This window comes from Dipodomys merriami, unplaced genomic scaffold, assembly GCF_024711535.1.
Source record: "Dipodomys merriami isolate MVZ:Mamm:240054 unplaced genomic scaffold, mDipMer1.0.p SCAF_8, whole genome shotgun sequence".
Taxonomy (NCBI): Eukaryota; Metazoa; Chordata; class Mammalia; order Rodentia; family Heteromyidae; genus Dipodomys; species Dipodomys merriami.
In genome coordinates, this window is record NW_027206401.1 from 19289053 (window position 1) to 19302877 (window position 13825).

Here is a 13825-nt window from a genome sequence, read left to right on the forward strand (position 1 = left end):
CAATGTGTCAAGGGTCAAGGAATGGGGAAGGGAGTGGTTGAGCAGGGAAAAATTCTATATTTGTTTCAAAGATAGGCTCCCATTTACTTCACCTATTCCCCCCCACCACTCTACCACACCCTTGAAGTGAAAAGCATTTGTAAGTGTTATGCTGTGCTGTTTCAACTAAGTAATGAAGAATATTTTAAAGTTACAAAAAGTGAACTGAAGGGCTGGGAAGGTGGCTCAGTGGTAGAGTGCTTGTCTTGCATGCATGAGGCCCTGGGTTGCTTAGCAGCATATAAGCAGAAAAAGCCGGAAGTGGCGCTGTGGCTCAAGTGGTAGAGTGCTAACCTTGAGCTGATAGAACTGAGGGACAGTGCATAGGCTCAGAATTCAGGCCCCATGACCGACCAAAAAAAAAAAAAAAAAAAAGTGAACTGAAAAGATTTAATTATATACTTACATTACTATTTCATTGAGAATTTTCCTGAGATGATATTAATGCTCAAGAAAATAAAATTTATTTTTATTAGAGTTGATAAGTATAGGAAAGAACAATTTACCTTGCATCTCAAGCAAATCAAATTTCTCAGGTATTTATTGTGTAATTTGATTTAAAAAATAAATCTTAAGGGCTGGGAATGTGGCTTAGTGATAGAGTGTTTGCCTAGAATGTACGAAGCCCTGTTTACAATTCCTCAGTACCACATAATCTGAAAAAGCTGGAAGTAGTGCTGTGGCTCAAGTGGTAGAGTTCTAGCCTTAAGCAAAAGAAACTCAGGGACAGTGCCCAGGCCCTGAGTTCAAGCCCCAGAACTGACCAAACAAACAAACAAGCAAACAAACAAACAAAAACCCTTAAGTATTTTATAGTTGTAGAAAAATGAATTACTAAAAAGAAAAAAGAAAAACCAATTACTATTGTCAGATAGAGCCTTTTTCTGCTTATTTCAGTTGTATATCTGCTTAAACGCAACTAAATATCCAAAAAGAGAGGCTTACATAAAGAAGAAGTTTATTTGCCTCAAGCCTGAGATGGTGACTTAGCCGTGTTTCATGTGGCTCTCATTTTTGAGGTTGAAAGATAGCTTTACTTTAAGAGCCATGTTAGTATTCCCTGTTAGGAAGAAAGAAGAAGGAACTATCAAGTAGAACAAAAGTGGTAAGTCTAATCTTTCGAAACTCATTTCTGGAAGCCTCAAATTGACATTTCTGTTTATACTTCATTGGGCAGAACCAGGTCAGACAGCTATCCACCTTCCAACCTACAGAATCCAGAGAAGCAAACAATTCACATCTCAACCTGCATATGAAGAGAGTTCTGGTTAGAAAAGGTTGTAAGGGCTGGGAATGTGGCTTAGTTGTAGAATGCTTGCCTAGCATGCATGAAGCCCTGGGTTCAATTCCACATAAACAGAAAAGCTCAAGTGTGGTAGGATGCTAACCTTGAACAAAAAGCTCAGAGACAGTGCCCAGGCCCAGGACTGGTGCCCCCTCTTCCCCACGCAAAAAAGATTGTAGAGTGCTTCCTGAGGGAGTCAGGTTTTAGTATCTGCCACCACTGATTGATGTGGCACTTTCTGAATGAGTCTTTTTTTTTTTTTTCAGTTGTGGGGCTTGAACTCTGGGCTTGGGTGCTGTTCTTGTGCTCTTCAGCTCAAGGCGAGTGCTCTACCGCTTGAGCCACAGTGCCATTTCTGGTTTTCTAGTTGTTTATTGGAGATAAGAGTCTCATGGACTTTCCTGCCTGGGCTGGCTTTGAACCTTCTTCCTCAGATCTCAGCCTCCTGAGTAGCTAGGATGACAGGAATGAGCCACCAGTGCCAGGCCTTACTGAGAGTCTTTATCATGTGGAATGTCTTTAAATAAACAAAATGTTTTCGGTTTAGAAGTTCTACTTCAAGAAGGCAGTGTCCTCAATACTTATTTCCTCTTTTAAATGATAGATTTGGGTTGTCTTGTCTGTAAATAGCTACTTATTGTAGCTTGTGTTTGGAGAGCAGCATATCTCAGATCAAATGACAAAGTGAAGGGAAACATCTTGTGACCTTTTTGGTTTTGGTCATTTGGGATGGATTTCTTGCCAGGACAGACAGCTGAGTATTTTGAAGTATTTTGGTTATTTATTCAAGACCAACACAGAACCATCATGAATAATGAACATGTGAAAAAGAGCTGAGTAAGAGGTTTATAGTTTTGAAACTCACTTGAGTCTATTGCCCTAAGGCAGTTTCAATTAAAAGAACTGTATTTGGAAGTAAATTTTTAGTTAATTAACATGGGGAAATTTTTACATTTAGTTCATAAACTAAGGAAGTCATTTAAACATTCTGGATTACAAAAACAAAACAAAACATTGTGGATTATGAACATACTTAATTTAAATAGAAGATCCTACCTTAACTCTAGTCATCAGATTATGGTAATTCATAGCTTTTTGCATGCCCTGAGGCCCTGGGTTTGATTCCTCAGCACCACATAAGCAAAAAGAAAAAAGCCGGAATTGGCGCTGTGGCTCAGGAGGTAGAGTGCTAGCCTTGAGCTGAAGAGCTGAGGGACAGCGCTCAGGCCCAGAATTCAGGCCCCACAACTGGACCCTCCCCCCCCCCCAAAAAAAAAAAGTATTTCTTACCCAGTATGCGTAGCTTATGCCTATAATCCTAGTAACTAAGCTGAGATCTGAGGATTGCTATTTGAAGCCAGCCCAGGCAGGGAAGTCCATGAGATGTTTATCTCCAATTAACCTCACAAAAAAGCTGGAAGTAGAGCTATGGCTCAAGTGGTAGAGCACTAGCCTTGAGCAAAAAGCCCAAGGACAGCACCCAGGCTCTGAGTCAAGCTTCAGGACCAGCACGCACACACATAAAATTGTTTACAATTGCTTCCAGAGACATCAGGTCATGCTTCCAGCACTGAGATAGTGGCCCAACCCTCATTAGGGAAACTGTTAACAAGACTATTTTACATATCTACTCACATACTTTATACTTTGATATATTTCCATTTATGAACAGAAAATACTATCTATGGGGGGCTGGGAAGGTGGCTCAGTGGTAGAGTGCTTGCCTTGCATGCATGAGGCCCTGGGTTCGATTCCTCAGCACCACATAAGCAGAAAAAAGCCAGAAGTGGTGCTGTGGCTCAAGTGGTAGAGTGCTAGCCTTGAGCTGAAGAGCTGAGGGACAGCACCCAGGTCCAGAGTTCAAGGCCCATGACTGGCAAAAAAAAAAAAAGAAAGAAAATACTATCTATTATTGAGTACACTTGATGTCAGTGATGTTTCAGTTTTATTCTCTATTTACAGATACAGTTATGGTTCAGTATCTTACTTAAGTCATGTGGTATGGAGCATTGCTGAATATGAACTCATGAAAGTCTTCAAAATCCCACCCATGCCGCTGTTGTGGGGCTTGAACTAGGCCTGGGCACTGTCCCTGAGGTCTATTTGCTCCAGGGTAGCACCCTAGTACTCTAAGCCACAGCACCACTTGAAGTTTTCTGGAGGTTAATTGAAGATAAGAATTTAGGCTGGCTGCAATCCTCAAATCTCAGCCTCCTGAGCATCTAGGACTATAGATGAGAGCTACCAGCACCCAGCAAAATTTCTGTTTTCTTAGAAGTGGCCCAGATAGGGTAGGAGACAGAGACTGGAGCAGATAGTCTGATTTTTTTTTTTTTTTTTTTTTTTTTTGGTCTGGTCGTGGGGCCTGAACCCTGGGCCTGGGCTCTGTCCCTCAGCTCTTCAGCTCAAGGCTAGTGCTCTACCACTTGAACCACAGCACTACTTCAGGCTTTTGTCTATTTATGTGATCCTGAGGAATCGAAGCCAGGGCTTCATGCATGCTAGGCAAGCACTCTATCAATGAGCCATATTCCCAGCCCTGATTCTTGCTCTTCTTGAGAGCTGAAATTTCATCTTCTTAGATTCTGTGAGCTCTTCCCTCCTGTTGAATACTTTTTTTTTTTTTTTTTTTGGTTGATTGTGGGGTTTGAACTCTGGGCCTGGGTGCTCTCCCTGAACTCTTCAGTTCAAGGCATGTGCTCTACAACTTAAGCCACAGTGCCACTTCCGCTTTTCTGGTGGTTAATTGGAAATAAGAGTATCATGGACTTTCCTGCTTGGGCTGGCTTTGAACCGTGATCCTCAGATCTCAGTCTCTTGAGTAGCTAGGATTACAGGCATGAGCCAGTGGCACCCAGCTGAATACTTAAAAAAAATTAACCTATAATAGAGTATTTCTGATACATCCTATCAAAGAACACTGTTGGATGTACAATTTTGGGATTTGGAAATCTAAACATTCTCTCTGGGAAAATACACTTGAGTTCCCAACAGGGAGCCTATAGATGGGCTTCTTGCAAATACCCATGTTCTTTGTGTCCTATCCTATTAATCCTATTAAAGTATAGCATTTAATCACTTATTATTGGCAGTTATGTGATAGGTCCCTGACCTTTTTGTAGTGTTAGGGATTGAACCCAGGGACTTGAAAATTGTTTGCCTTAACTAGTTCCATTTGCTACAGACCTGACCTTAACTATTTCATATGCTCAGTGACAAGGATTCATGGTCTGTTTGTTTGTTTTTTTTGGTGGGGGGGGGTCCAGTCGTGGGGCCTGAACTCGACCTGGGCACTGTCCCTCAGCTCTTCAGCTCTTCAGCTCAAGGTTAGTGCTCTACCACTTGAGCCACAGCACCGCTTCCGGCTTTTTTCTTTTTGCTTATGTGGTTCTGAGGAATTGAACCCAGGGCTTCATGCATGCAAGGCAAGCACTCTGCTACTGAGCCACCTTCCCAGCCCCGATGGTCTGTTTTTTTGTGGTGTGTGTGTGTTGTGTGTGTGTGTGTGTGTGTGTGTGTGTGTGTGTGTGTGTGTGAGCGTGCGTGTGTTTGCCAGTCCTGGGACTTGAACTCTGGGCCTGGTCACTGTCCTTGGGCTTCTTTTTTGCTCAAGGCTGGCGCTCTACCACTTGAGCTACAGCTCCACTTCCGGTTTTGTCTGGGTACTGGGGAGTCAAACCCAGGACTTCATGCATGAGAGGCAAACAAGTTCTGGTGAAGCTTTTATTTTTCACATTCAAAATAAGATTAAACAAAACAAATGGAATGAAAGACTCTTTTTACCTGTTCCCAATTTCCTTGTGATCCTCCTGTCTCAGCCTCTTGAGAAGTGTGTACTACCACACCTAGCTATTACTTCTTTTTAAGGGATCTTTATCAAACTGTGATCACAAGATTTTCTCTTAGGTTATTATCTAGAAAGTCTGTAGTTTTAGATTTTACTTTTAGGTTAGTGATTAATTTGTAGCTGACTGTGTGTGTTTGCATGTGTGTGCCAGTATTGGGGCTTGAACTCAAGGCCTGGGTGCTATCCTTGAGCAATTTTGCTCAAAGCTAATGTTCTACCACTTGAGCCACAGCTCTGCTTCTGGCTTTTTGGGTACTTAATTGGAGACATGAGTCTCACAGACTTCCCTACCTGGCTGGTTTCCAACTATGATCCTCAGATTTCCTCTTGAGTAGCTAGGATTACCACCGTAAATCACCAGCACCTAGCTTAAAATTTTTATTTTTTGTAGTGTTAGGGATTGAACCACAGGGCCTTGTATATGTTAGTCAAGTGCTGCAACTATGAGCTACAACCTTGACCTTGTGCCCTTTCATGTGTTTCATTTAGCATGTTGTTTTCATGTTTCTTCCCCGTTGGAGCAGGCCTTACCTGTTAGGATTGTGACTGAGAATACATGGCCTTCATGTATAAGTGTAGGGGAAATTGGCATCTCACTGATGTTGCATGTTCTGACACATGAACATGGTTATTTTTCCTTTTTTTTTGGTCGGTCATAGGGCTTGAACTCTGGGCCTGAGTGCTGTCCTTCAGCTCTTCAGCTCAAGGTTAGTGCTCTACCACTTGAGCTACAGCGCCACTTCAGGTTTTCTGGTGGTTTATTGGAGATAAGAGTTTCATGGACTTTCCTACCCGGGCTGGCTTTGAACTGCGATCCTCAGATCTCAGCCTCCTGACTAGCTAGGATTACAGGTGTGAGCCACCATTGCCGGGCTATTTTTCCATTTCCTTAGGTTGTCTTTAATTTCTCTCAGCAATTTCATGTAGTTCTTAGTGTAGAGGTTTTACATATATTTTGTTAGATTTAATCCAAAGTATTACAAATGGCTACCACAAATTACAACTTTTTAGAAATTATCATATACAATTTATCATTGCTAATATATACAATTACAATTTACTTTTGTATGTTGATTTCACCAGTTTTCTCTGTTATTTTTTTTTTATTTTTTTATTTCCAGGGCTGAGGACCGAACCCAGGGCCTTGCGCGCGCCGGGCGGGCGCCCTTCCACTGGGCTAAACAGCCCCTCTCTGTTATTTTGATTTCTTCCTTTTTTTTTTTTTTTTTGATTGGTCATGGGGCCTGAACTCTGGGATGGGCACTGTCCCTAAGCTCTTCAGCTCAAGACTAGCACTCTACCACTTGAACTACAGCGCCACTTCCATTTTTTTTCTGCTTATGTGATGCTAAGGAATCGAACCTAGGGCCTCATGCATGAAAGGCAAGCACTCTACCACTGAGCCACCTTCCCAGCCCTTCTTTTTTTTTGGTAGTACTGGAGTTTGAACTCAGGACCTCAAATTTTCTAGGTAAGAGCTCTAGTTGAACCATAGCTATAGCTGTTTTTTGCTTTTTTAGGTAATTTTTCAGATAGTGTCTCAGGCTTTTTTTTTTGTCAGTCATGGGCCTTAACTCTGGGCCTGGACACTGTCCCTCAGCCCTTCAGCTCAAGGCTAACACTCTACCACTTAAGCCACAGCACCACTTTGGCTTTTTCTGTTTATATGATGCTGAGGACTGGAACTCAGGGCCTCATGCATATAAGGCAAGCACGCTACCACTAAGCCACCTTCTCAGCCCTTTTTCCTAATTTCTTAAAGTACAAGCTGGGTCACATAATAAAGATCTTTTTTTTTTTTTTTCCTACGACATATCTAGTATTACAAATTTTCTTCTATATTTCGTTTAGTTTTCATTTCATTCAAAATACTTGCCAACTTCCCTTCTAACTCAGTCTTTGACCCTTGAACACTTAAAAGTACGCTATTTTGTTTCTAAATATTTGAGCGTTTTCCCAGGATCATTGTTAGTGAATTCTAATTTAATTTTATTGTGGTCTGAGAACAATGTATGATTTGAATTTATTAAGGCTCTTACTGTGGCCAAGAATAAATGTTCCATGTGTAATCAAAAAAATTATGTTTTCTTCTGCTGTGGGATATGTTCTGTAAATATCAGGCCAAGGTGATAATGGTGTTCAAATATTCTACATCCGTTTTGAATTTCTATTCATAGTATTAGCATTGAAGAAGGGAGCTGGGCATCATTTGCTCATACCTGCAATTCTGGCTACTGGAGGCTGAGATCTAAGGATCACAGTTCAAAGACAGCCCTGGTAGAAAAGTCCTCATGAGACTCTTATCTCTAATTAACCACTCAAAAACCGGAAGTAGTGCTATGGCTCAAAGTGGTAGAGTGCTAGCCTTGAGCAAAAGAGCTCAGGCACAGCGCCCAGACTCTGAGTTCAAGCCCTACAACAACAAAAAAGAACTGAAGGAGGGGTATGATTATAAGAAACTACTGTCTGTCAAGTTGTCCATTTTACCATGTAGTTCTGTCCTTTTTCTGACTTTTGTGTTTGTGTGTGTGTGTGTGAGAGAGAGGGGGGGAAGGGAAAGAGGGGGGAGAGGGAAGTAGGGAGAGGAGAGGAGAGAGAGACAGAGAGAGAGAGAGAGAGAAAGAGAGAGAGAGAGAGAGAGAGAGAGAGAGAGAGAGAGAGAGAGAGAGAGAGAGAGAGAGAGAGAGAGAGAGAGAGAGAGAGAGGAGAGACAGAGACAGAGACAGAGACAGAGAGAATACTGGTTCTGGGGCTTAAACTCAGTGCCTAGGCACTATCCCTCAGCTTCTCACAGGCTTTCCTGCCTGACTGGCTTTGAACCAGAGCTCAGCCTGAGTACCTAGAATTACAGGCATGAGCCACCAGTGCCCAGCTGGCTAGATCATCTTGAACTGACCTTTTTTTTTTTTTTTTTTTATCATTATGAAGTGACTTTCCTTTTTCTTAATATTCAACGTATGTTTCTGGTAAATAGCCTAAATTATTACTACTTTTTTTTTGGGGGGGGGCAGTCCTGGGGCTTGAACTCAGGGCCTGGGCACTGTCCCTGAGCTGCTTTTGCTCAAGGCTAGAACTCTACCACTTGAGCCACAGCACCACTTCCTGCAAGTTTATGTGGTACTGAGGAATTGAATTCAGGGTTTCATGCATGCTACCAAACTCTCTACACTAAGCCACATTCCCAGCCCTAAACTGGTACTTCTTTTTTTGGGGAGAAGGGGGGGTCTGGTCGTGGGGGCCTGAACTCTGGGCCTGGGCGCTGTCCCTCAGCTCTTTAGCTCAAGTCTTGCGCTCTACCACTTGAGTCACAGAGCAACTTCTGGGTTTTTTCTTTTTTGCTTATGTGGTGCTGAGGAATCGAATCCAAGGCCTCAGGCATGCAAGGCAAGCGCTCTACCACTGAGCCAACTTCCCAGCTCAGGTACTTCTGTTATTAATGTTTTATATTCCATCCTGACCATCTCTGCCTGGTATTTGAGATGTTTGGGTCTTAATATTTAATGTAGTTAGTGACATCTTAGGTTTAAATATATCTTCCTGCTTCTATTTTCCATTTATTTATTCCTTGTTCCCTCTTCCCTTTTCCTACCATCTTCTGGTTTAAGAATTAGCTTTATGGGCTGGGAAGGTGGCTCAGTGATAGAGTGCTTGCCTCACATACATGAAGCCCTGGGTTTGATTCCTCAGCACCACATAAACAGAAAAAGCCAGAAGTGGCGCTGTGGCTCAGGTGGCAGAGTGCTACCTTGAGCTGAGGAGCCACGACCACTACCACCAACAAAAATAATTAGCTTTATGATTTCATTTTATTCCTATTGTTTCCTTGCAGCAAAACTGTTTTGTTTTGTTGTGTTAGTGGTTGCTTTGGGATGTTAACATATGCCAACGAATGGGGAGAGCATCAAAAGGCCTAAAAGTTGGTATCTGTCCAAAGGTTCATTTGGGAACAGCAGACCTGCAGTAATAAACCTGTTCCCTAGGAGTGACTCAGGCCACCTTTTATTTTTTTCTTGTTAAGATAGGAGGTCACTCTCACATGGTAAATACAAGCCTCAAAGAGCAAGCCCCACACCATGTTTGAAAGAAACCATTTCTTTCCACCTTCTTCACCCCTCATAATTCATCTATTTTCTTTTTTTTTTGGTCAGTCATGGGACTTGAACTCTGGGCCTAGGCCCTATCCCTGTGCTCTTCTGTTCAAGGCGAGCATTCTAGCACTTGAGCCACAGCGCCACTTCTGGTTTTCTAGTGGTTTTAATTGGAGATAAGAGTCTCATGGACTTTCCTGCCCAGGCTGGCTTTGAACCATGAGCCTCATATCTCAGCCTCCTGAATATTATAATTATAATCCTCCTGAGGATTATAGGCATGAGCCACCGGTGCCCTGCTTCAATAATTATATATATATATATATATATATATATATATATATATATATTTGCAGGTCTTGGGGCTTGAATTCAGGGCCTAGGTGCTGTCCCTAAGCCTCTTTTGCCCAAGGCTAGCACTCTACCTCTTGAGCCACAGTGCTACTTCTGACATTTGACTTTAATCTCTTCACTTTCAAGAAGCAAAACATTTCATTTTTATTTCAACTATGGAATCAAATCCAATTCAACTAAAAGTAGCTTGATGGAAGGGGTACTGGAGGTTGATCCAGATGGGACTGTGGGCACGGTCAGCAGGAAGGACTACAGGTGTGTATTGGTTGCCATTATTGTCATGAGGATTCAGGGCTGAGTACTAATGTGGGTAGGACTCTGGGAGCACTATTCTAGATGGTTCCTGTGTGTCCTGGTGTCTGTAACATACTGTAAGGGGTCAATCAGAAGCTGTGACCGTGTCAGCTAAAGCCAACTAAAGTTTGTGGAGAGGCACAAACTACAGGGAATAAAATTACAGCTTGCTCAGAATTGTATACTACATTTCCTTTGGCTGCCTAGTCGTTTCACAGTCTAGTTTGAGGTACTGACTATGGACCACAAAAATGTAGGTGGTTTTGGGCACCAAGCTGTCTTTTGAATTACCTTTCTCTCTTTCTGACTCAGCTGTAGCTAAGATTACCAAGAAAAGGTGGGATAAGAATTGCTGGACTTCAACTACAGAAAGGGGAAGTTTGGACAAGTTTCATTTATTACACTTTTTTTTTTTGGGGGGGGTCCGGTCGTGGGGCCTGAACTCTGGGCCTGGGTGCTGTCCCTAAGCTCTTCAGCTGAAGGCTAGCGCTCTACCACTTGAGCTATAGTGCCACTTCTGGCTTTTTTTCTTATGTGGTGCTGGGGAATCGAACCCAGGGCCTCATGCATGGAAGGCAAGCGCTTTACCACTGAGCCATCCTCCCAGCTCCTTATTATACGTTTTCATTTGATGAAATTTTGATCTCCTTACCAAAAGACTATAATGGACATGTAATTTTTTTTTTTTTGGTCAGTCATGGGGCCTGAACTCTGGCCTGGGCACTGTCCCTCTGCTCTCCAGCTCAAGGCTAGTGCTCTACCACCTGAGCCATAGCTCCACTTCTGGCTTTTTCTGCTTATGTGGTGCTGAGGAATTGAAACCAGGGCCTCATGCATGCAAGGCAAGCACTCTACCACTGAGCCACCTTCCCAGCCCTGGACATGTAATTTTATTGTCTGAGTATATTGGTTATTTCTTTTAATATCTTTATTCTGGAAGAGGAGATGCTTGATATTATTTCAACTCTTTAGAAGCACATGTGAACTCAGGGCCTGTGTGTGTATGACATCTTAATTGTATACTAAATTATTGCCAAGTTTCCCTAGTTTAGTAGTTAAAGTGAATTATGGCTGAATTACTAATAGAAGTTATAAATTAATTATTGACATTATAGTGGGGCTTGTTTGATATTAAACAGACCTCTCTATACTCTCTATATTTCCATAATACTTTATAATAGTAACAGTATATAAATGACCCAAATAGATACCATTTTTTCTTTACTGTTGTAAAATTAAGTCAGTTTATAGTAAAGAGCCGGCTGGTTGAGGTTATAGTCATACAATAAAGAAAGTATTTTATGGGCTGGGAAGGTGGGTCAGTGGTAGAGCACTTGCCTTGCATGCTTGAGGCCCTGGGTTCAATTCCTCAGTACCACATAAGCAGAAAAAAAAAAGCCGGAAGTGGCACTGTGGCTCAAGTGGTAGAGTGCTAGCCTTGAGCTGAAGAGCCTCAGGGACAGTGCCCAGGCCCAGAGTTCAGGCCTCACAACTAGATCCCCCAAAAAAGTATTTTGCTGAATTACTTTTTATTGAAATGAAGCATAGATCCATTTCCTTTTTTTTTTTTTTTGAGACACTGGAGCTTGAACTTGGTACCTGATGCTTTGCTCATTGGTTGTCTCTCTACCAACTGAGCCATACCTCCAATCCTAGATCCAGGTTTTATGCAACTTAAAGCCTATGCAATTTTGGAATCCTTCTTCTAGACAAAAGAATACTCAAACATCTGACTTTTTACAAATCATGTGGCCTGGGCGCTAGGAAGGTGGCTTAGTGGTAGAGTGCTTGCCTTGCATGCATGAGGCCCTGAGTTTGATTCCTCAGCACCACATAAACAGAAAAAAATGGAAGTGGCACTGTGGCTTAAGTGGTAGAGCACTAGCCTTGAGCTGAAGAGCTGAGGGACAGTGTCCAGGCCTAGAGTTCAGGCTTCATGACCAACAAAACAAAAACAAAAAAAACAAAAAAACAACAACAAATCATGTGGCCCTGTTGATACTTAGGAAGGCCTGCCTGCAAGGTCTGAGAAGAAAAGCTAGGGAGGAGCTCTGAGGTTCTACTTTTATCTTCTGTAGGAAGTCCACCTCTGACTGAGATACATTGTTGTGGAAATTTCTGAGAATTCTCTAGTTTCCAGAATTAATTTTTTTTTTTGTCGGTCCTGGGGCTTGAACTCTGGGCTTGGGTGTTGTCCCTCAGCTCTTCAGCTCAAGGAGAATGCTCTACTGCTTGAGCTACAACACCACTTCTGGTTTTCTAGTGGTTTATTTGAGGTTAGAGTCTCCCAGAGTTTCCAGCCCGAGCTGGCTTTGAGCTGGCTTTGATCCTCAGATCTCAGCCTCCTGAATAGCAAGGATTACAGGCACGAGCCACCGGTGCCTGGCAAGAATTAATTTTTTTTAAAATGCTCTTTGGGTTTGATCCTCATGGACAGACATATTGCAAATAATCAATTTAAGCCAATGCTGGCAGATCACTGGTGGCTTTCTCCTGTAATCCTAGTTACTCAAGAGGGTGAGATCTGAGGTTTATAATTTGAAGCCAGCCTGGGCAGGAAAGTTTGTGAGACTCTTTTCTCCCATTAACCAACAAAAAGATAGAAGTAGAGCTGTGGCTCAATTGGCAGTCTTGAGCAGAAAAGCTTGAGGATGGTATGGGGGCGGGGGGAGAGGAAGAGAGGGAAAGAGAGAGAGGAGGGAGAGAGAGAAATGTTGCAGGATTATTTTGTTTTAGGAAATGTTCCCATATAAATTTTTTAATTAAAAATCCTTTTTTTGTTGTTGTTGTTGGTCGTGGGACCTGAACGCCTGGGCGCTGCCCCTCAATTCTTCAGCTCAAGGCTAGCACTCTACCACTTTGAGCCACAGCACCACTTCGGGGTTTTCTCTTATGTGGTGCTGAAGAATTGAACCCAAGGCAAGCACTCTACCTCTGAGCCACCTTCCCAGCCTCTTAATTAAAAATCTTTAAAACTGCCATTAGTTACTTTCACAAGGTATGGGAAATGGAAATAAAGCATTATATTTCCAAATCATTTTTTCCCAGGAAGACTTAGTATGTTTACTCAGAAGGCCAAGATCCAAAGATCACAGTTCAAAAGCCAACATAGCCAGATAATCTGAGACTCCTATCTCTAACCAGCTAAAAGCTTGAGTAGAGGTGTGGCTCAAGTGGTAGAATGCCAGCCTCAAGCAAAAAAGCCAAGCAAGAATGCAAGACCTTGAATTCAAGCCACAGTATCAACTCAGAGGAAGATCTCATTATGTATCCCAGAACAGACTCAAATTCAGTCCCCTGTTTCAGTCTTCTGAGTGCTGGGATTATAGATGTGAACTACACTCAGGTTCCTTGTGATTATTTGGAGCTCCTTTGCCACTATTTGTATTGGCAGATTACTAAGGGGGAATTGGTCGTTGCCACACAAAGATGATGGAAAACTGTCCTTAGGACTCAGATCTTGTAGGAATGAAGGTTTGGTTCATTGCAACAAGTACTGATGGAGGATAAAGAGAATATGGAGTTGGTGGTAGAAGAACTTAGGATGATTGGCTTTGACCCCATGACTAGTGGTAAAAGTTGTGGGTATAGTAACTCATGCCAATGGGTTTTTTTAAAAAACAATTTTTTAAATTAACATACATTAACTATACAAGGGGTGGGTTGTTTTTTTTTTTTTTTTTTTTTTTCGTCAGTCCTGGGGCTTAAACTGGGCCTGTGTGCTGTTCCTTGAACTCTTCCGCTCAAGGTGAGTACTCTACCACTTGAGCCACAGCACTACTGGTTTTCTGTTGGCTTATTGAAGATAAGAGTCTCAAGGACTTTCTTGCCTGGGTTAGCTTTGAACACAATCCTCAGATCTCAGCCTCCTTCAAAGCTAGGTTTACAGGTGTGAGCCACCAGCACCCAGCATAAGGG